Raw genomic sequence first — 22,433 nt, 5'->3', positions numbered from 1 at the left:
AAGTAAAAAGAGGATGATGAGAAAGGTAAGGAGAAAGAGAAAAGAAGGAGAAAAAGAAGGAAAAATTCAGAAAGTCTGTCTTCTGGAAAACCTTTTAACCTTTCTCCTGAAAATGGCCACGTGGTTTTAAATAACTAATGTCTCCTTTTATTGAATGAAATTCCCTTTAGAAGCCCCCAGATGAGTTTATTTTGCAAATGGTGCTTTTGTATTGTTAAAAAATAAGACAACCGGCCCAATAATGGGATTGCTTATGCTAAGCCCCGCATCAAATGGAGACTTAATTGAGTTTTTGGCTCTGCCAGAAATGGAATCTCAAACCAGCCAATCAGGAGACAGCCGATGAGTATTAGTTAGGTCATCTACCTGTCAGACCCCTGCCATCCCCTAAAGGAAAGTCACCTTGCCATAAACAACCTGCTCTTTTTTTTTTTTTTTTTTGCGGTACGCGGGGCTCTCACTGTTGTGGCCTGTCCTGTTGCGGAGCACAGGCTCCGGACGCGCAGGCTCAGCGGCCATGGCTCACGGACGCAGCCGCTCTGCGGCATGTGGGATCTTCCTGGTCCGGGGCACGAACCCGTGTCCCCTGCATCGGCAGGCGGACTCTCAACCACTGCGCCACCAGGGAAGCCCAACCTCCTTTTTTGTCTAGTGTAACCTCCTGCTCCTTTCTGGCTCTAAAGTCATTTTGCACTGCCCCTCAGAGATCCTTCCTATTGGCTAGATTGGATGTTTCCGATTGGACTGATTTTTGCTCCAACTTAAAAATTTTTAATATGTCTCAGTTTATCTTCTCACAGGTCTGGGGACAAAAGAGGGAACCCAAGGAGACCCTCGACAGCCCTCAGAAGCAATAAGCAACAACAGCAAAGGTACCTGCAGAGCCCCTGGCGTCACAGCTTTCTCGCTGCCTCTAAGTAAGGTCCCTTAGATGCTCCATCCACAGCTTATGTGTTGGGAGCTTTCAGACTTTGAGCATTTCTTTACCTACCTGGGTCCCCAATCTGGCAGGAGTTGGGCTGGATCTGACGTAGAAATCAGACTGTTTCCAGTGACGGACTGGGTCCGAATTAGAAACAGGGTAGGTCTGACTTAAGCTGGACTGTGCCCAGAGTGAGGCCTTAGGTGAATTAAATTTTGTCTGAAAGCTGAACAAGCAGGTCAGGCCTACCTACCAAAGACAATGGTGAATCACAGTGGTCACAAGCCATTCCAAAGACACAGAGCTCTAAATCTAGAACACAGGAATTTCTTGATTTCCATCTTAAAGATCCTCTTCCTGATATAAAAAAGCAAATTGAGGATAATGTAGTGGGATGGGAGGGTCAGCCTCCGTATCATTCAGATTGCAAACCTATTCTTTGAAAAATTTAAAACAACTGAATTTGTTTACAAATCAAATTTTTACAAGACCAGAAATGTGGCTCTAGAAACGATCCAAAGCCCACCTACCCTTTTGTGAGTCCTCACACCTCCCCTATTCATCTCACAAGGCTTGCAGATGTTGTAAAGCATCTTGACTTATGGAACAAAGTCCTTCTTGGTGAAACTTGCATTCTTTCTCTGTGCCTTTTGAGATGTTAAGTATTCTACCTGGTCTTCTCTAGGAACCAAGGTAATTTTTATCAAGGGAAAAGAAAAGGAAAGGCTATTTTGCAAACTAGGCCTATGAAACACCTTAAAAGTTTCTTTCACAAATATTAGTAAAAAGCTTTAGCCCTCTGAGCAAGTAACCTCAACTTATTCCATGTGTCAGAAACACAATTTGAATCCAACTGTTCTTTTACAAACTAGTGAGCTTTGCATTATCATACTCATCTCATGGCTAAAATCTTAAAATGAAAGCTGTAAGATCTCTTTTTGTGTCTGTCTCTATGTTTATGTAGATCTATGTATGTATGTTATAGATGTGTGATGTTTTTCTATCTTCAGATGGCATTACCAAAACTAGTTTGCAAAGAGTTTTATTTAATTGGCTTAAAGACAAACAAGCATTATATAAATCAAGTCTACTCACAGAAATATAGAAATTAACCCAAATTTTTTCCAAGTTCATGTGATCTAGGATAATCTTCAGTAAATAAAAGCCAGTTTAAGTTTGTTGATTTAATTAAAGCAGGCATGTCTTTAGAGTTATCAACATTAAATATAATACTTTTATTCTACCTAAGATTACTAAAAGTTAAATAAGCTTATGTTATCTCTATTACAGAATCTGTCAGCAAGAAAGATAACTTAAGATGATAATTAGCTGTTTAATGTCTTATGAGATTTTCATGACTAATCTAAACATAATTGTTAAGAACAAATGTATTGGGGCTTCCCTGGTGGCACAGTGGTTAAGAATCAACCTGCCAGTGTGGGAACATGGGTTTGATCCCTGGCCCGGGAGGATCCCACATGCCACGGAGCAGCTGGGCCTGTGCACCACAACTACTGAGCCTGTGCTCTAGAGCCCATGCTCTGCAATAAGAGAAGCCACAACAATGAGAAGCCCATGCACTTCAAGGAAGAGTAGTCACCCCTCGCCGCAACTAGAGAAAGCCTGTGTGCAGCAGCGAGGACCCAACGCAGCCAAAAATAAAAAACAAACAAATAAATAAACAAATAAATTTATATAAAAAAAGAACAAATGAATTAAATAGATGTAAGTGAAAGCTTGTAAATAAACTTTTCAACAATTATGCTTTACAGTATGTCTACTTTAAGTAGGTTCCAAAGTCTTTTGGGTAACTTGAAACCTTAAAGTTATATTTAGCTAAATTAAATAATTGATATTCATTAAATATCTATATCATTTTCAAATAAGATAAAATCCTGAAATATTAACTACTGAACATAGGTTTATCCACTCTGTCTTCCTTTTACAGAGGAACTAAAGATATTTAGGTATATTAGTAAACATGGCTTGTGAAACACTGGAAAATTTACTATGAAGAAGAATGTACTTATAGAAATTATGAAATGCATTTGTAAATTTGTCAATCCACAGAATTCGATTGTAACAATCAATCCACAATTGCTTACCTCTCAGTTTTCACTAGGAATTTAGGATTCTACAGGTTAAGAATTCTAATCAATATATATAATTAAATCTACTTTGAAATAATTAATCACATGTAATTGAATGAACTGATGAGGATGATTATAAGTTTTATAACTTTTCATTTGAAACACTGATAGTTCTTTAATGGTTTATATTTCCAGATTTAAGGAAACCTTTTTTCTTAAGCTATCTATGACTTACAGCAATTGGATAAAGTACACCTTTGTAAACAAAGATGAAACAGTTACTTTTTTCACTACCTGATCCACCAGAATTCAGAAACTCTTGAGTATTTTTTTTCATGGCAATATAGTCAGGTATCTGCATAAGTTCAATAAGAGTCTGTTCTCCTTGTAATGAGACACCACTGGAAACATTGGTTATATTGCCAAGGCTTTAGGTGGAATGCCATATTTGAGAATATGTGTAGAATCAGATAGGACCAGACAGCTTTAAAGAACTAAGGTTGGCTTTATGGAGTCAAAAAAGCCCCTTGAAAAAATAGGCCTGGTACCTTGCTTACAGGGTTATCAGCAGCCTTAATAGGTGAGTAAGGAAGGTCACTTCCTGGCAGGCTCAGGAACCTCAATATATTTAGGGGACCTTGGGAAGAGAGGAATTCATCCAAATCTACAGGTATTGCAGGTGAAGTCTGGTGGCAAGTCTGATGCCAAGTCCTTGGCTTGACTTCCTAGCTTTGAGAGGCTTTTAAGAGTTCAATCTTAGATTCATAATGAAAAGCACCAACAAAACAGACTTAAAAAGAGCCTATATAGTCCATCATTATTCTTGCTGCACTTATGTAAATAATCAGGCCAAATTTAATGCAAACCTATTAGTTTTACTGTGATGATCTTTGGTAAAAATGGGGGTGATTACAGAGGAAAAATTATGTTTGCATCTTCACAGATATTTGATTCTAATCCTGTTAATTATCTTTGAGGTTTTATTATACACCTAAAGGTTTTGCTATATACCTGTAAAGTGGACTGAATCCTAAATTCTTCTTGTTGCCTCAAATACCTAGCTAATTCTCCAAACCAAAGTTTCCAATTTTCTCCCACCCTTCTGATTTGAAATCACTAAGAACAAAAACTACTTTGAACTTCCTTGGAAGGGACCATACCAGATCCTTCTCACTATTCAGGTGGCAGCCAAACTTCATATACTTGAATCTTGGGTCCATATCTCCCAATTAAAAAGGGCTCCATCAGACTCTTAGAACTGCACAACAGCTAAAGATCTAAAATTAAAATTGATTAGGGAGGTTCCTCCCTCAAAGCAGTTAACATCTCAAAATAAACAGCTTTCCCAAGATCACAGACCAAAAATCTTCATTTCCAAAATGAAACCTTCATTCCTTTTCTTTTTTGCTACTTACGTTTTTTTTCTCTGTTAATGCACAGGAAGACACTGTTCCTTAACTCTGGCAAACATCTTCTGCAAAAGCAATTAGCTGCCCAGCAAAAATCCCTAGACTCTCTGACCAAAGTTCTTGATAATAGGATAGCCCTTGATGATTTTTCAACTGAGAATAGAGGTCTTTATGCTGTGGCCAATTTCACTTGCTGCACTTGGATGAACACTTCCAAGGAAGTTGAGACTTCATTACATGAGCTCACTGAACAAGCCAGTTGGCTTGAGAAAGTTACTCCTTCAACGGGGTCTTTTTTTGACTTATTTTGATACTGACTGGTTTGGACCTTGGGGACCATGGCTCCAAAGTAGACTCCAGACATTGGGAATTATCCTGGTTATAATAATCATAGTAGTCTCCCTGCTGTGCTGTATTTTCTGAAAAGACTTAAATGCATGTTCATAGCCACTAGCCACCAAGCACATAATCAGTCTCCTCAAGAAGAGAACTTTGGAAAAGGAATGACCAATGTAAAGAATGTGAACCTAAAGTCATGATCTGTGACTACCACACAGAGATTTGGCAAAAACTGCAAGAACTCCAGAGTGGTAGCTGGGAGTAGAGCTAATGCCTTAAATTTCTGATAGAGTCTCTCAGTTAGGCTGAGAGTCTGATCTAAAGGGGGAATTGTTAAAAACAAGACAACAGGCCGCAAATGGAACTGCTTAAGCTAAGCCCCATGTTACCAAACTAAGACTTAATTAGAGTTTTAGTTCTCCCAGAAATGGAATCTTAAACCCGTCAATCAGAAATTGCTGGATCAGCACTAGTTAAGTCATCTGCTTGACAGACCCCTGCCATCCCCTGAAGAAAAGTGACCTTGCAATAACCAACCCACTTTTTTGTCTAGTGTAACTTCTTTTTTCCTGCTTCCGTCTGGCTATAAAAGTCTTTCATTTTGTATCGCTCCTCAGAACTCCTTTCTATCTGCTAGATCGGATACTGCCTGATTCGCATTGATTTCTGCTCAGATAAACTCTTAAAATATGCCTCCGTTTATCTTTTAACATTTTAACAGTTCAGAGAGATACCTGTTAACAAGTAGAAAAGTAAACACTCAAAGTCATGTTAGCTTAAATGGATCACTACAGATTTGTCACTTGAGGGAAAGAATGGAATTTACTTTGACAAACTGCCTCTTTATTTTGCCTCCTCCACTGGCCAGGCTCATTGCCCGTGGGAATCTTGCGTGGAGAATCAAGGGTACGTGAGAAGGACAGCAATGACCCATTAAAAACAATGTACAGTGATGGAAAGCAGGATGAAATACACAGAAACAGATACAGCCATAGCTTCAGGATGGAAACTCTAGGAAGCACCCATTCATTTGTTCAATTAGTATTTGTTGCATGCCTTCTGCATGTCAGGTAGAAGAGTCTCACATAGCACATGTGTTAAGACAAGACAGGATAATTGAGAGCGGCTAGCATTTTAAAGTGCTTCCGGTGGACCAGCCCTGCCCTAAACACCTTCCATTTATTAACTTACTTAACCCTTGCAGTAACCTTCTTAGGCAGGAGCAATTATCTACAGTTAATAAGCAAGGAAGCTGGGACACAGAAGATTTAAAGAAGGTATTCAATGTCATGCAGCTCATATGTGGTGTAGCTTCAATTCAAACCAGGCCGCCTGACTAGAGCCCACACTTTTGCCACTAAGTCAATCTTATTCTTCTCTGAGGATCCACCATCTTCGGCAAATGCTTAAAATCTCTCCTTGGGAGTGATGACGAGTTTCATGAATCATCCACATTTTCTTGCATGGCTCACCTTGTGACCAGAGAAACAGATTTTACGATGAGTACATGCCAAGTATGTATGTCAAGAAACACAAATCAGTGGATTAAAATTCTATGGGGGAAATTCATACTTAATAAGGAGGAGATGGACTAAAATATCATTGCTGTAGAACAGGGAATATAAAGTCAGCAGAGAGATTAAATAAAGAATTGATTCAATCACTTCTTCCCAGAGATAAGCACAGCATCCAACCGCTGGCTGTTAAAAAGAAACAACAACTAGAAATCTTGAGTCCTCAGCTGGGATTATGCTTTGTGCACACTGCCTGTTAAAGCATGACATGGAAGCTGAAATTTTACACACTAGGTGGGCAATTACAATAAATTCATTTTTGTGTTACAGATTTTTTTCCCCAAGAGGGAAAAAAAACATACTGAGGTGGGGAACGGTGTCAGGTCAAAGCCTTGATATTCTTTTATTAAGATTTTTTTTAAAGCCCATTAGATTCTCAGGCTTTTGAAGCGATTGTGCAGTTTTTGATAAAACATTACCCAAGTGAATTATTTATAAAGCTGCAGGAAACTGCAAACTCTGGTGAACAAATCTTCTTGATGTCCTCATCTCCCGCAGGGCTGTTTTGGTGCCACCCTCTGTTCCCTTCTGAAGATATTCTGGGCTCTCTTTGGTTATGGCTACCCATTTGCCTCTAAAGGCAGCCCAGCTTCCAAAGAGAAAGAAGCAAATGATGGGAGGAAGGTATCCAATCAAGATGTCCCTCTGGGGCTTCCCTGGTGGCGCAGTGGTTGAGCCCTGCCCAGTCTGCCAGATTGGTGAGGAGAGATTAGACAGTAGCAAAAGAAGATTAAGACAATGGACCCGTATACATATACGTGTACATATACAGTTGTTTTCTAAACGGAGCCTAAACTGTTAATGTCAGTCCCCAAAGGTTCCTCCCAACCCTTTAGAGTCAACTCATTAAAAAAAAATCTATTTCACAGTCCCAGGAACGCACATGGATTCCTTTCTTTTCTTTTCTTTTTTTAAAATAATGTCACTATCATCAGACCATACAAAAGCATTTGAATCTGCACCATATTGTAGTTTTCCTTTTTCATATATGAAGCCCTTTTTGAGGTCATGTAACTCTTTTGCATTCTGTAGGAGAAACACTTGAAGCATTGGCATCAGATAAATCTAGCTTCGAATTCTACTCCCATCACTGTGTGGACTTAACACTTCTGAACTCGTTTCTTCAATGTGACAATACAGATAACAACAACTACAATTGAGAGTCTTTGTGAGAACTGGAACTATTATCGTAAATCGCAGCACCTAATACATCTTGGCTATTTAGAAACAGTAGCTATTATGATGATGGCACATTCATTCAACAATATTAAAGAGTTTTCTAGGAACCAACAACTGTTTCCAGCACAGGGGATAACTTCATGGATTCCCAGTCTTTGTGGAGGCTATATATAGTCTTAACGTTGAGTGGAGCTGGTGGCAATGGACAAGAGTTTGTTTCAAGATCAAGGGTTACCTTCTTAGTTGCACTGTTTCCTGACAAAGTGCTATAACAAGATCGTATAGTCCCATACTCTCACCTCATAACATCAGAATCAAGTGGTGGTACAGTCATTGTCTATCTGGATAGAGAACTCCTTAGGGTGGGGAGAAGGAAACTTATCAGTGGAACAGCAGGTTATCACATTGGTGTGGAGTGGTTACTGTTCTGCTCGTTGTTGTTGTTTAAACCATCTTGCCTGCTTGTGATTAAGGTAATAATGTTACTCCGTGCTGATGTTCTGCTTTGGAAAAAAAATGTAAACAGACACTTCTGACACCTATAGCATTCTTATAAGGAGATAAATATCTCCCTATACCTGTTGGTTCGGTATAGCAATAGATTCCAAGCCGTCTCCTCTCACTAAAAATTAGAACACAATTCAGTCTGCTATGTTTTTATTCCTCCATAGTAGGAAGGTAAGTTTGCAAAGAGCTGGAAATTGTACATCTCTGGCAAGTAAGAAAAGCAGGGATTTAAATACACGATTTCCAAAAGGAAACTTCACTCATCTCACTATAAGTGACTGAAATTGTATTTAGTAAAGATGTGTCTTAAGTTACTTGGTAAATATGGTCCTCAATATTAAATGTATATGAATTTTGAGCAAATTAAACTTTTAAGTACACAAGGAAAGGTTTGATATTTAAAGTCATTCTAGGGCTTCCCTGGTGGCACAGTGGTTGAGAGCCCGCCTGCCAATGCAGGGGACACGGGTTCGTGCCCCGGTCCGGGAAGATCCCACATGCCACAGAGCGGCTGGGCCCGTGAGCCATGGCCGCTGAGCCTGCGCATCCGGAGCCTGTGCTCCACAATGGGAGAGGCCACAACAGTGAGAGGCCCGCGTAACGCAAAAAAAAAAAAAAAAAAAAAGTCATTCTATTGTTAATTGTTTTAAATAAATAAAACCATAACCCTTTTCTTTTATGTAAATTTAGATTAACATATATGTATTAACATTTTGAGAGTCAAAATCATCATATTTATAAAAGTTAAAAAAAAAAATCCCTCACATATTACATGCATTTGTTCCTAAATTGTGATATCCTGTTTTTAATTTTCATCTGTAACTTAAGTATTTTCCAGGATCATATTCCAACAATAAGCATGCATAATTTTTATAATGAGAAAAAGATTATAAAAATAAATAAAAGTAATATATACATATTTATTTTTCTAAATTACTTTAATTTAAATTAATTTCACTTGAATATTTTCTAATAAGTGTGAATCTTCAAGGTAGCCTCAGAAACAAGGCTGGGAATCACTGGTCTGATCCAGCTTCTTAAATGTCAGTCATTCGTACATTAGTTTCATGGGTTTTGTCCAAATCTATGTATGACTTTCAGCATATATATTTTAAATCTTATACTTTTTACTTCAAAAGTTTAATTGAAAACAAAATTTTATATCCCAATCCTAACTGGTAAATGATCATAATTTGCCATGAAGAAAGGAAAGCATAGAAGTAAATATAACTAACATAACATTAAATTCCAGCCAAATATCATTTCTTGTTCAAAGGCTCTGATCTTGAGGTTTGTTCCTTTCCATTTTTTAAAAAAAGGAAGATAAGCAGGGGTTTGAGGGGGTTAAAGATAATCTGACACCTAACGGAGAGTTTCTCTTTGTAATAATTAGAAATGGTAAAGTATTCATGTATTCTATTACTATTTGTTATGTAGAAATGCTAAAGTAAAATTGAAAAGCGAATTGCTATGAAAGTGTGAATCTATATTATTTAATCTTGATTCCCTTGCCACCTACAAACATCTCCTGCATGATTATGTCTCTCATGCTTTGAGAACCATTGGTCTAAGCCAGCTTGGGCAAAAGAAGTAACAGTGCCTTATAAAAGACCTCTAGAATGAGAGTTCACAATTCTTCTCATATTCATTACAATGATTATCAAGGTGGCCATACATTCCAGTTCAGAGGGTGTCCAGTCCAACTTTACACTGTTGCCCCAGCATAATCATTAACTGCATTCCCTTTGACACTCCAATGTGTCATGATTTGGGACGATCCATTATTGTTCATTCAACTGCCCATCCTTTTTTGAGCACCTACTCTGGAACTTCCTCTGTGATAACGCTGGAAATACAAAGGTGAGTAACATAGTTCGCAGCCCTCAAAGAGCTCACAAACAGAAGATCGAGGCAAAGGATGACTTATAATGTCAATACAAAGTGATAAGGTCTGTGCCGTGTGCTTTGGGATCACAGGGGAGGATGACAGATAAATCAAAGGGACACTGCAGTTTCCTCAGTGTAAAGAGCAAGAAGACCAGCTAATTAGTAATGAAACCATGGATGAATCAGCTCCAGAGAGGCAAGTAGGTCTTTCCTTTATAAAACAATGTTTTACTTTGTGTTCCTGGGTGTTCAGGGAACTGGTGTGGTAAGGATTAAAGTGGGAAGAACACATACAGTTTCCTACTTATATTCTTTCAGTGGGTGTAAGGCATGAGAAAACCTGCACTGCCTGGTTGAATCTTATGTAAAGACAGATAAAAATGTTCGCTGAGGAAGGATATTCTCCAAAATCCCCTAGTTTCAAAACATGAACCGGATCATGTTCCCGCCTTGCTTAAAACCCTTCACGGTTTGATCATTGCTCTCAGAATAAAATCCGCTCTGCTTCCCAAGGCCCACAAGCTCTGCCCTTCCTCTGCAGCCACATATCCTGCTCTTCTCACTCTTGTTCACTAAACTTTGGCCACCTTCCCATATGCCAAATTCTTTCCCACTTGAGCTCTTGTCTTCACTTTAGCTGCTTCCACTACCTGGAGCACTCTTCCTCCTGTACTTTAAAAGTCTGACTCATTCTCATGCTTCAGGCCTCAGTTCAAATGTCAACCACTTACAGACGCCTTCCCTGATCCATCCATTCCCACCCACTTCATCCAGCTCACCATGTTTGTCATCTTCATAGCACCGACTCAGTGTATCTGTTTCTTGTTTCTTGTTTCTTTCTCATGAAGGGAGAAACATGACTGTAGTGTTCCTTGTGTCTAGCACAGTGAGCAGTAACAAAATAAGTGTTTAAGAAATAAACATTTGTTAGCTTGATTAATAGACAAGTTTGGGGGCATAAAAGGAAACATGGTCAAGTACTTATTTAATCAAAGTAATTCATTTTAAGATCTTAAAAAATAGTCATGTTCTGTCTTCACTCAGCATTGGAAACAGAAGAGCTAGGAAAGAGGAGGGCTGAAGTCTGGATTTCCAGACATGTGGGGTTTCAGTGAGGCTGAGAAAAGGCGAACTAGTAGGAGCCTCCCTGTAAAGACCAAAGAAGATTATTCATCCCTTCAGTAGTACCTGCCAAGGGATGAAATGAGTCTGCATCTGCAGTGAGGCTGCAAGGTATTTTTACACTTTGAATATCCATTTCCAGATTATATAAAGGACTTCCCAGGTGACCTTGAGTAAGCCATTCAGGTAAGTTTCTGTGTTACTTAAATGAACCATCTCTATGGAGAGAAGTGAGGAGGCCTGTTAATTTACATTTGTAAAACACTTTGAAATCTCTGGATGAAAGAATTTCTGCAGAGAGGTACAAAGGATGAGGTAGTATGTTGGGTCAAATTTTACCCTTTTACAGCAGCAGAGAGGGAGTAGGCAGGCTTGAGGACACCTAAGGGCAGCCTCCAGCATATTATTTTTCAAATTAATCTTCTAAGAAAACTCCCTCCTTTCAAGACATCAAGTGTTTTAATCACACATATAAGTTATTATTCTAGCAATTATTTTCCTTCACCATTGCTGTCCTAAAATCCCAGCTTTGTGTAAAGGGAATCTTTAGGGATTTTCTTGTGACGTTTTCCCTCTAGAATGTTTTCTTTAGTTTGTTCATTTTTACCCTTCAGCGATGTCAGGTCCTAAGCATGACAGTCTTTGTTGCTGAGCTGACTGGGACGCAAATGAGGTCATTTCATCAATTCTTGACAGATGTTTACAAGGTACAGTCAGAGACGAGAGTAAGTTTAGGAAAGAGAAAAGGGAGAGAATTTCAAAGAAAGCGGCCAGTCTATGAGTTAATTATATCCGTTTATAAAAATGGTATTAATAGTTACTTAAGAAATAATACCAATAGGATAGTACATTTTCTGAGAGTAATGATCTCTTTAAGCAAGGTAAATACAGACTCAAAGATAAGACATGAATTGTGAAACTGTCAAGACAAAAGACAGAGATACACAGCAGATGAAGAAGCAAGGTAAAAATCCACCAGACCAAATGAAGAGGAAATAGACAGTCTACCTGAAAAAGAATTCAGAGTAATGATAGTAAAGATGATCCAAAATCCCGGAAATAGAATGGAGAAAATACAAGAAACGTTTAGCAAGGACCTAGAAGAACTAAAGAGCAAACAAACGATGATGAACAACACAATAAATGAAATCAAAAATTCTCTAGAAGGAATCAATAGCAGAATAACTAAGGCAGAAGAACAGATAACTGACCTGGAAGATAAAATGGTGGAAATAACTACTGCAGAGCAGAATAAAGAAAAAAGAATTTAGGACAGTCTCAGAGACATCTGGGTCAACATTAAATGCACCATCATTCAAATGATAGGGTTCCCAAAAGAAGAGAAGAAGAAAGAGTCTGAGAAAATATTTGAAGAGATTATAATTGAAAACTTCCATAATATGGGAAAGGAAATAGACAAGTCCAGGAAGCTCAGAGAGTCCCATACAGGAAAAATCCAAGGAGAAACACGCCAAGACACATATAAAGCAAACTATCAAAAATTAAATACAAAGAAAAAATATTAAAAGAAGCAAGGGAAGAGCAACAAATAACATATAAGGGAATCCCCATAAGGTTAACACCTGATTTTTCAGCAGAAACTCTGCAAGCCAGAAGGGTGTGGCAGGACATATTTAAAGTGATGAAAGGGAAAAACCTACAACCAAGATAACTCTACCCAGCAAGGATCTCATTCAGATCCAACTCAGAAATTAAAACCTTTACAGACAAGCAAAAGCTAAGACAATTCAGCACCACCAAACCAGCTTTACAACAAATGCTACAGGAAATTCTCTAGACAGGAAACACAAGAGGAAGAGAAGACGTACAATAACAAACGCAAAACAATTAGGAAAATGGAAATAGGAACATACATATCTATAATTACCTTAAATGTAAATAGATTAAATGCTCCAACCAAAAGACACAGACTGGCTAAATGGATACAAAAACATGACCCATACATATGCTGTCTACAAGGGACCCACTTCAGACCTAGGGACACATACAGACTGAAAGTGAGGGGATGGAAAAAGATATTCCATACAAATGGAAATCAAAAGTAAGCTGGAGTAACAAGTCTCATATCTGACAAAATAGACTTTAAATAAAAACTATTAAAACAGATAAAGAAGGACATGACATAATGATCAACAGATCAATCCAAGAAGAAGACATACAATTGTAAATATTTATGCACCCAACATAGGAACACCTCAATATATAAGGCAAATGCTAACACCCATAAAAGGGGATATGAACAGTAACACAAAAAAGTAGGGGATTTTAACACCCCACTTTCACCACTGGACAGATCATACAAAATGAAAATAAATTAAAAAACACAAGCTTTAAGTGATACATTAAACAAGATGGACTTAATTGATATTTATAGGACATTCCATCCAAAAACAACAGAATACACTTTCTTCTCAAGTGCTCATGGAACATTCCCCAGGATAGATCACACCTTGGGTCACAAATCAAGCCTTGGTAAATTTAAGAAAATTGAAATTGTATCAAGTATCTTTTCTGACCGCAACTCTATGCAACTAGATACCATCAATTACAGGAAAATATCTGTAAAAAGTACAAACACATGGAGGCTAAATAATAGGCTACTAAATAACCAAGAGATCACTGAGGAAATCAGAAAGGAAATAAAAAAATACCTACAAACAAATGACAATGAAAACACGACAACCCCAAACTTATAGGACGCAGCAGAAGAAGTTCTAAGAGAGAAGTTTATAGCAATACAATCCTACTTCAAGAAACATCTTAAATAAACAACCTAACCTTACACCTAAAGCAATTAGAGAAAGAAGAACAAAAAACACCCCAAAATTAGCAGAAGGAAAGAAATCATAAAGAGCAGATCAGAAATAAATGACAAAGAAATGAAGGAAAGGATAGCAAAGATCAATAAAACTAAAAGCTGGTTCTTTGAGAAGATAAACAAAATTGATAAACCATGACCCAGGCTCCTCAGGAAAAAAGGAAAACTCAAATCAATAGAATTAGAAATGAAAAAGGAGAAGAAACAACTGACACTGCCAAAATACAAAGGATCATGAGAGATTACTACAAGCAACTATATGCCAATAAAATGGACAACACGGAAGAAATGGACAAACACTAAGAAAAGCACAGTCTGCCAAGACTGAAACAGGAAGAAATAGAAAATATGAACAGACCAATCACAAGCACTGAAATAGAGACTGTGATAAAAAATCTTCCAACAACCAAAAGCGCATGAGCAGATGGCTTCACAGGCGACTTCTATCAAACATTTAGAGAAGAGCTAACACCTATCCTTCTCAAACTCTTCCAAAATATAACAGAAGGAGGAAGACACCCAAACTCATTCTACAAGGCCACAATCACCCTGATACCAAAACCAGACAAAGATGTCACAAAACGAAAACTACAGGCCAATATCAGTGATGAACACAGAGCAAAAATCTTCAACAAAATACTAGCAAACAGAATCCAACAATACATTAAAAGGATCATACACCATGACCAAGTGGAGTTTATCCAAGGAATGCAAGGATTCTTCAATATATGCAAATCAATAAATATAATAAACAATACTAACAAATTGAAGGGTAAAAACCATAAGATCATCTCTATAAATGTGGAAAAAGCTTTTGACAAAATTCAACACCCATTTATGATAAAAAAAAACTCTCCAGAAAGTGGCCATAGAGGGAACCTACCGCAACATAATAAAGTCCATATATGACAAACCCACAGCAAACATCATTCTCAATGGTGAAAAACTGAAAGCATTTCCTCTAAGATCATGAACAAGACAAGGATGTCTACTCTCACCACTATTATTCAACATAGTTTTGGAAGGTCTAGCCACGGCAAACAGAGAAGAAAAAGAAATAAAAGGAATACAAATTGGAAAAGAAGAAGTAAAACTGTCACTGTTTGCAGATGACATGATACTATATACAGAGAATCCTAAAGATGCCACCAGAAAACTACTAGAGCTAATCAATGAATTTGGTAAAGTTGCTGGAAACTTTACCATTTACAAAATGAATGCACAGAAATGTTTTGCATTCCTATACACTAATGATGAAAACTCTGAAAGAGAAATTAAGGAAACACTCCCATTTACCATTGCAACAAAAAGAATAAATAAACATACCTAGGGAGACAAAAGGCTGTATGCAGAAAACTATAAGACACTGTTGAAAGAAATTAAAGATGATACAAACAGATGGGGAGATATACAATGTTCTTGGATTGGAAGAATCAATATTGTGAAAATGACTATACTACCCAAAGCAATCTACAGATTCAATGCAATCCTTATCAAATTACCAATGGCAGTTTTTACAGAACTAGAACAAAAAGTCTTAAAATTTATATGGAGACACAAAAGACCCCAAATAGCCAAAGCAGTATTGAGGGAAAAAAACAGAGCTGGAGGAATCAGGCTCCCTGACTTCAGACTATACTACAAAGCTACAGTAATCAAGACAATATGGTAGTGGCACAGAAACAGAAATATAGATCAATGGAACAGGATAGAAAGCCCACAGATAAACCCACGCACCTATGGTCAACTAATCTATGATAAAGGAGGCAAGGATATACAATGGAGAAAAGACAGTCTCTTCAATAAGTGGTGCTGGAAAACTGGACAGCTACATGCAAAAGAATAAAATTAGAACACTCCCTAACACCTTGCACAAAAATAAACTCAAAATAGATTAGAGACCTAAACGTAAGACCGGACATTATAAAACTCTTAGAGGAAAACAGAGGAAGAACAGTCTTTGACATAAATCACAGCAAGATCTTTTTTGATCCACCTCCTAGAGTAATGGAAATAAAAACAAAAATAAACAAATGGGACCTAATGAAACTGAAAAGGTTTTGCAAAGCAAAGGAAACTACAAAGAAGACAAAAAGACAACCCTCAGAATGGGAGAAAATATTTGCAAACGAATCAAGGGACAAAGGATTAATCTCCAAAATATATAAACAGCTCAGGCACGTCAATATTAAAAAAAACAAACAACCCAATCAAAAAATGGGCAGAAGAGTTAAATAGACATTTCTCCAAAGAAGACATACAGGTGGCCAAAAAGCACATGAAAAGCTGCTCAACATCACTAATTATTAGAGAAATGCAAATCAAAACTACAATGAGGTATCACCTCACACCAGTCAGAATGGGCATCATCAGAAAATCTACAAACAACAAATGCTGGAGAGGGTGTGGAGAAAAGGGAACCCTCTTGCACTGTTGGTGGGAATGTAAATTGATACAGCCACTATGGAGAACAGTATGGAGGTTCCTTAAAAAACTAAAAGTAGAATTACCATATGAGCCAGCAATCCCGCTACTGGGCATATGCCCAGAGAAAACCATAATTCAAAAAGACGCATGCACCCCAATGTTCATTGCAGCTCTATTTATAATAGCCAGGGCATGGAAGTAACCTAAGTGTCCATCGACAGATGAATGGATAAAGAAGATGTGTTACATATATACAATGGAATATTACTCAGCCATAAAAAGGAACAAAATTGAATTATTTGTAGCGAGGTGGATGGACCTAGAGATTGTCATACCAAGTGAAGTAAGTCAGAAAGAGAAAAACAAATACCGTATGCTAACACATATATATGGAATCTAAAAAAAAAATGGTTCTGAAGAACCTAGAGGCAGGACAGGAATAATGACGCAGCCGTAGAGAATGGACTTGAGGACACAGGGAGGGGGAAGGGTAAGCTGGGACCAAGTGAGAGAGTAGCATGGACATATATACACTCGCAAACGTAAAATAGATAGCTAGTGGGAAGCAGCCACATAGCACAGGGAGATCAGCTCGGTACTTTGTGTCCACCTAGAGGGGTGGGATAGGGAGGGTGGGGGGAGACACAAGAGGGAAGGTATATGGGGATATCTGTATACGTAGAGCTGATTTACTCTGTTACACAGCAGAAACTAAGACACCATTGTAAAGCAATTAAACTCCAATAAAGATGTTTAAAAAAAAGAAAATATTCTATGTTTGATACATAAAAGAATGAATAGTCTTAAATAGTATAAATGTTGGTGAAACTGAAACATTGGAGTATAGCTCAATGAATTAACAGAGATGTACATACAGTCAAAGCGAAAACGTGGTTACAGATTATCTAAACATCCCCAAGAAATCTAGGTCTTACAGAGCTCTTCCAGCTTGGTGGGGCTGACAGATGATGCTGTGGCATCCCAGGTGAAACTGGTGGTCTCAAATACTGCACAATTCATCATGATAAGCTGATTTCCAAGAGTCTAACAAGAAACTATGCCTAAACTTCTACTCCATGGGACGAAGAGAAGAGAAATGGCTTTTTGAAACAATTTTAGGATTTGCAAACTTGAAACAAATATATTTTGTCTTAGTGATTCACTAGCCATAGCCGTCCTCGGTTGCATTGGTCTTACCTGGCAGATAAAAAATGCTTAGTCTTATGATTCATGCACATTTATAAAAAAGTTTTTCCTATAGTTCTCTGAAATTGAGGCTCCTCTGCTGTGGTGATGGCAGGAATGTTTTAGAATAAAAACAATTCCTTGAATTCAATTGTTCAATATTGTACTTTGGGGGATATCGGTAAATAATACACACACCTCTGCCCTCTAAGAACTTACGATTTGGGAGGGATGCAGATACATATATAAATAACTCAAATAAAAGTAGAATGGTAATAAGATACAAAAAAATCTTAGTGATTATGATCTACATATTCCTTTACAAAAGGCAAAATTTTTGCCACACTGGTCACCTTGCATATTCTGATCTCTCACTACTCCCCAGTCAAAAAGACTGTTAATAGCTTAGAGATTTTATGATGTCAATAAACACCTTCTCAAGCTCTGTATGAAAGATGCTGATCACACTCATTACCTGAGCTTTTGTTTCACCTAATATACATAATCCCACTGATGGCTCATATTCTTCACATGCAGTAGCATTAAAGTCCTAAAATTCTAGTAAATAATGATTTTCCTTTAGCAACATGATGAATGACCCAAAAACTTCCCATTTTGGTCACTATACCTCTTAGGACTTCTTGTTGCTTTTGTAGTGTCATTAAGAAGGTGTTCCTTTTCGTTTATCCGCAGGGCAAGTCAGGCAGACAGACTAGCAGTATTAAAAGACCCCTTGGGGACTTTTTGGAGGTCACAGTTGCTTATCTTCCCTGATACCGTCCTTCCTAATGTAGCACAGGTAATAATGAACGTGTGGATGTAAATTTATTTTCTGTCCCTAAAAACTAACTTATGGATTATTCTGTTTGCAGAACCCTAAAAAGATTTACCTCCAACTGATACTCTGACAATCTTTCTCTTGGCACAAGACTTTGCAATCTCCCTGATCATTTGTTTTTTTTTTTTCAAGTGGGAAAAAAGAGGTCCACAGAAGTCAACTGTTTTGATCGAGATCATAGCACTTAGAGTAATTGAAGAGTTTCTTTGCTTTTAGAGTGCAAATCGTAGGAAGAATGTGGTAGAATAGATACACAGAATGTAGAATGCGATGTTCATACCTCTGCAAAGAACCACCATTGCACTTTTTTCTTCTGTCTAAATAAGGCTGTACCTATTCCCACAGATAATTCCTGGTCAGTGAAGCACAGAGTTTGAGAAAGGGGGCATCTAGATCTGAAATGCCTGGATTCAAACCCAGACAATAGCAACATAATGACCGTAATCTCATTTTATCCAGTGGAGGTTTGAAAGCATCCCAGTACAACTTGTGGAAGCAAAAAATGGATGAAGTACAGGCCTGGCATATACAGCATTATTATCTCCCTGGGTGATTGTAAATGAGCCAGGAACCCACTTCTAGAGATCTACTTCTGCCAATAATTATCTGGATGACCTCAGGTAAATCACTTAATTTCCCCAAATCTCTATCATCTGTGAAAGAGTCAGACATTCTCTAAGGTTTTTACTTGCTCAAAGTCCTATAATTTGTGTAGGGTGTCCTCTTTGCTAAATGTTGATAGATTTATATGTCCCTCCATTGTCTGAAGCAAAATGAAGTGATTTTAGAATTGAATTCACTCTGAGCTCCAGAAGCTACACTTTTTCCAAAGTCAAAAGTTATTTGGTCTGTTCCTTCAACATCAGAAATTAGCTGGAGCAAGAGTCAACACATTCAAAGAGGAAGAAGTTCTTCTGGTTGGGTTGCCCTCTTACTGTCAAGAAAAGCACTTTCCAGATAATGTGGTGAGTGTTAGTATATGCATTTGCCAACCATATAGGTTTTGTGCAGAGACCTATCCAGGCCTTAGATACACAGGTCCATAGGGAACAAATCGTTACCCTACAGATGCCCACAATCAACTGCCTACGTCTTCCCTGAGTCACAGGTGAGATCAATGGTGATTTAGTAGAAACACAGCCGACAACAATCCTTTTTTTAATCCCTGAATAAAAACCCCAGAGACCTTTACATGAAACAACAGCTTTTTAAAGCTCTAAGTATAAAACATGCTTCCAGATTTCATTAGCATTTAAGTTGGTATCAGTAGATGTATTTTCCCCCACTTTGAGAGGCATTTAATCTCTCATGGTCAAGTACCTTCAAAGAGCCACCATCTCAACATGTAATAAAAGACACATTTTTAGGGGAGGAAAAAGCCTGTTATAAGTTCCTCTCCACTCAACAGGTATAACATCTTGAGAAAACTACAAAAAGATGCCCGAATGGTCCTCTTTTAAAAAAAAAAATGATTCTATTATTTTCTATAGCCACATGTGTGCAACAAGTTCATTTTTGAACCCCCCCCCAAAAAAGGGAAGAGGGACTCCAAGTACTGAAATTATACAAAGTTTTTCCCTATTTTTGAAAAAGGAAAAATAAATTTGATAAATAGACAACCATCTTGATGAAGAAACTTGTATAAAACACGAGTTTTGTGCTAGTGGCAATTCTGGGGATTATGAGCACAGAAAACATTCTACTCCCTGAAACGGGCTTCATTACACTACTCTCACTATTTTTGTAGAGGTTTGAGGATTATCATAATAAAAAAATGTTTATTGATCCCCAGATTCCAATATTACATGACTAGAAAAAAGTGATATATGACATCTTTCTGTAATATATAATTATATATTATGTAAATATGTAATACCTGTAAGTGGTAGGGTACAAGGAGATAATACGCTGACTTGGGGATAACAATGAAAGGGGGTTCAGAGTGGGACATGGCGAGATGACCATGGATCTTCAAGCATAAAATATCCTGGATGGAGCTGTGAACCCTTCCCAAATGGATACATCTAAATTGCAATACTCTTAACTCCGTTCTCTTTATTAAGAGAATTAGAAATGGCTCCAAGCAGGTCTGGCTTTAAACAATAGGTCATAAAAATGATCTGCTGTGTTCCAATTGGTCATTGACCAAATGAGTTCCTAACAGTAGAGACATCAGCTCAAAGTGAGGACAGAAAAGAGGGAGAGCAAGGGGGTGGGGGGAGATGGGGGAGGAGTAAAAGAAGACAAAAGAAGATGAGAAAAAAGAACCTGCTTTAGGCTGTGACAGCCATTCTGTAATCAGAGTTAGAGATAGTTCCAGATGGAGGAAACTTCCCTGACACTCAGCCTTTGCCCTGAGACTTGCCTAATGTAGCATGATCTAGTTGCATGTCTTTTCCAGCAAAATGTTCCATCATGGTTTTCTGACATGAGCCTCACTAACACCCTGAAATCCAAAGAACTCAGTAGAATGATTCTTTGTGATCTGGTTGAACCCCACTGAGAGAAAAATTCACCTGTGAGACTGCAGATGCCAATCGTCACCCTAGCATGTACTAATCAAAGGTGAACGCTCTTGGCTCTTTTAGTTTTTCTAGGGAAGTGACATTTCCTATTTATTATTCATCCACTTTAAGTTTTCATGAAAAGCATTAGGCCACCTGTCCAATGTTTGCACCTAAAGAAAACTGACACACTGAAAATTAATAATGGCACGTTGAAATATTTGTAGATTTTCTAAAAAGGCAGAAAAGAAAAAAAAAATCAAGATTAACTCTGATTTGGCTTTCGGTAGCTCTCTCCATAATGCTATTTACTAGAAACTATTTATGCAGACTTTTGCCCACCCAAATAAATGGACACTTGGATTTAGAAAGATGACAAGTGGGGTAGTGGTCTCTTACCTTTTAAAAATAAATTAATGACAGCATTTTTCTAAACAAAGACTTCTTTTTTTTGCTTAAAATATTCAATTTGCAAAAACTAATTGAATAGATTAGCTTTTCAGGAATAGATTTACTACCTACACTATACTGATAGATCCATAAACTATAAGCAGCCAATGGCATGTCAGTATATGTAAATTGCATATGTACATGCCACTTTGCACAGAAATTCTTAAAGTCACCTCCAGCTAGAAACTGACTGCATAAGTGGTCAGGAAACTCTTGGAGAAAAACCAAATCTTTGGGGATTGGAGAAGAGGTTTAAAATGTCACTTTTCACGGCTGTCTTACTCAAAATTTATCACCATGCCCGCTTTAGTTATAAAATAACACCGAAAGGGCTGTCTTTTGTTTCTGCTACTTGCAAATCAACTATTCAGTTCTGTTCAAATAATAATAACAATAATAATACAATAATAGCTATCATTTATTTAGTGTTTTACCAGGCTCTCAGCTAATAATGAACTTGTAGTATCTCATAATGTTCACAAGAAGCCTATGATGTTGGTAATATTATTACACATGAGGAAACTGAGGCAAATAGAAATTATATAATTTGTCCAACATCATACAGCAGTGAACAGAGAAGCTGGGGTGTGAACTTAGGTAGTTTGGCTCCAGAACTCCCTTTTAAACAGTATGCTCCTTCACTACCTACCCACAAGTGTTGATTTAAATATAGATTTGTCACTCAAAACTCTTCAAGCTTCACCTTAATTAACCCTCCCTGATTTATCTCTTATATTTCAAGACTTCTCCACACAGATCACAGAATCTGGCCAAACTGGGAATGGCCACTTCCCCACACACCCTGCACTTTCCCCCTTTCCAACTTTACTAATGGTATTTCCTTAATGCAAAATGCAGTCACTTACGAAGAGCAGAAGGAATTGAAACCATTTTAAATTTTATATACAAATTATATAACAATTATATAAAGGCTAACATTTATGAAGCACTTACTACGTGCCAAGAACTGTGTGAGTCCATTTACATAAATGTACCATGAATGCAACTGGGTGAAATGACACGTACGGTTATTGTTACCCCAACGTTGCAGGTGAGGAAATCAAGTCTCAGGGAGCTTAAGTATGCTGTCTAAAACAACCTATCTAATAAGTAAATAGTCTCAACCTAATTCCAAGTCTGCCTGACTCCAGGGAGCAAGGT

This window comes from Delphinapterus leucas, chromosome 3, assembly GCF_059928025.1.
Source record: "Delphinapterus leucas isolate spDelLeu-1000000601 "Yukka" chromosome 3, BTC_Dleu_Yukka2, whole genome shotgun sequence".
Taxonomy (NCBI): domain Eukaryota; kingdom Metazoa; phylum Chordata; class Mammalia; order Artiodactyla; family Monodontidae; genus Delphinapterus; species Delphinapterus leucas.
The sequence above is the reverse complement of the archived record's forward strand: the minus strand, read 5'-3'. Positions refer to the sequence as shown.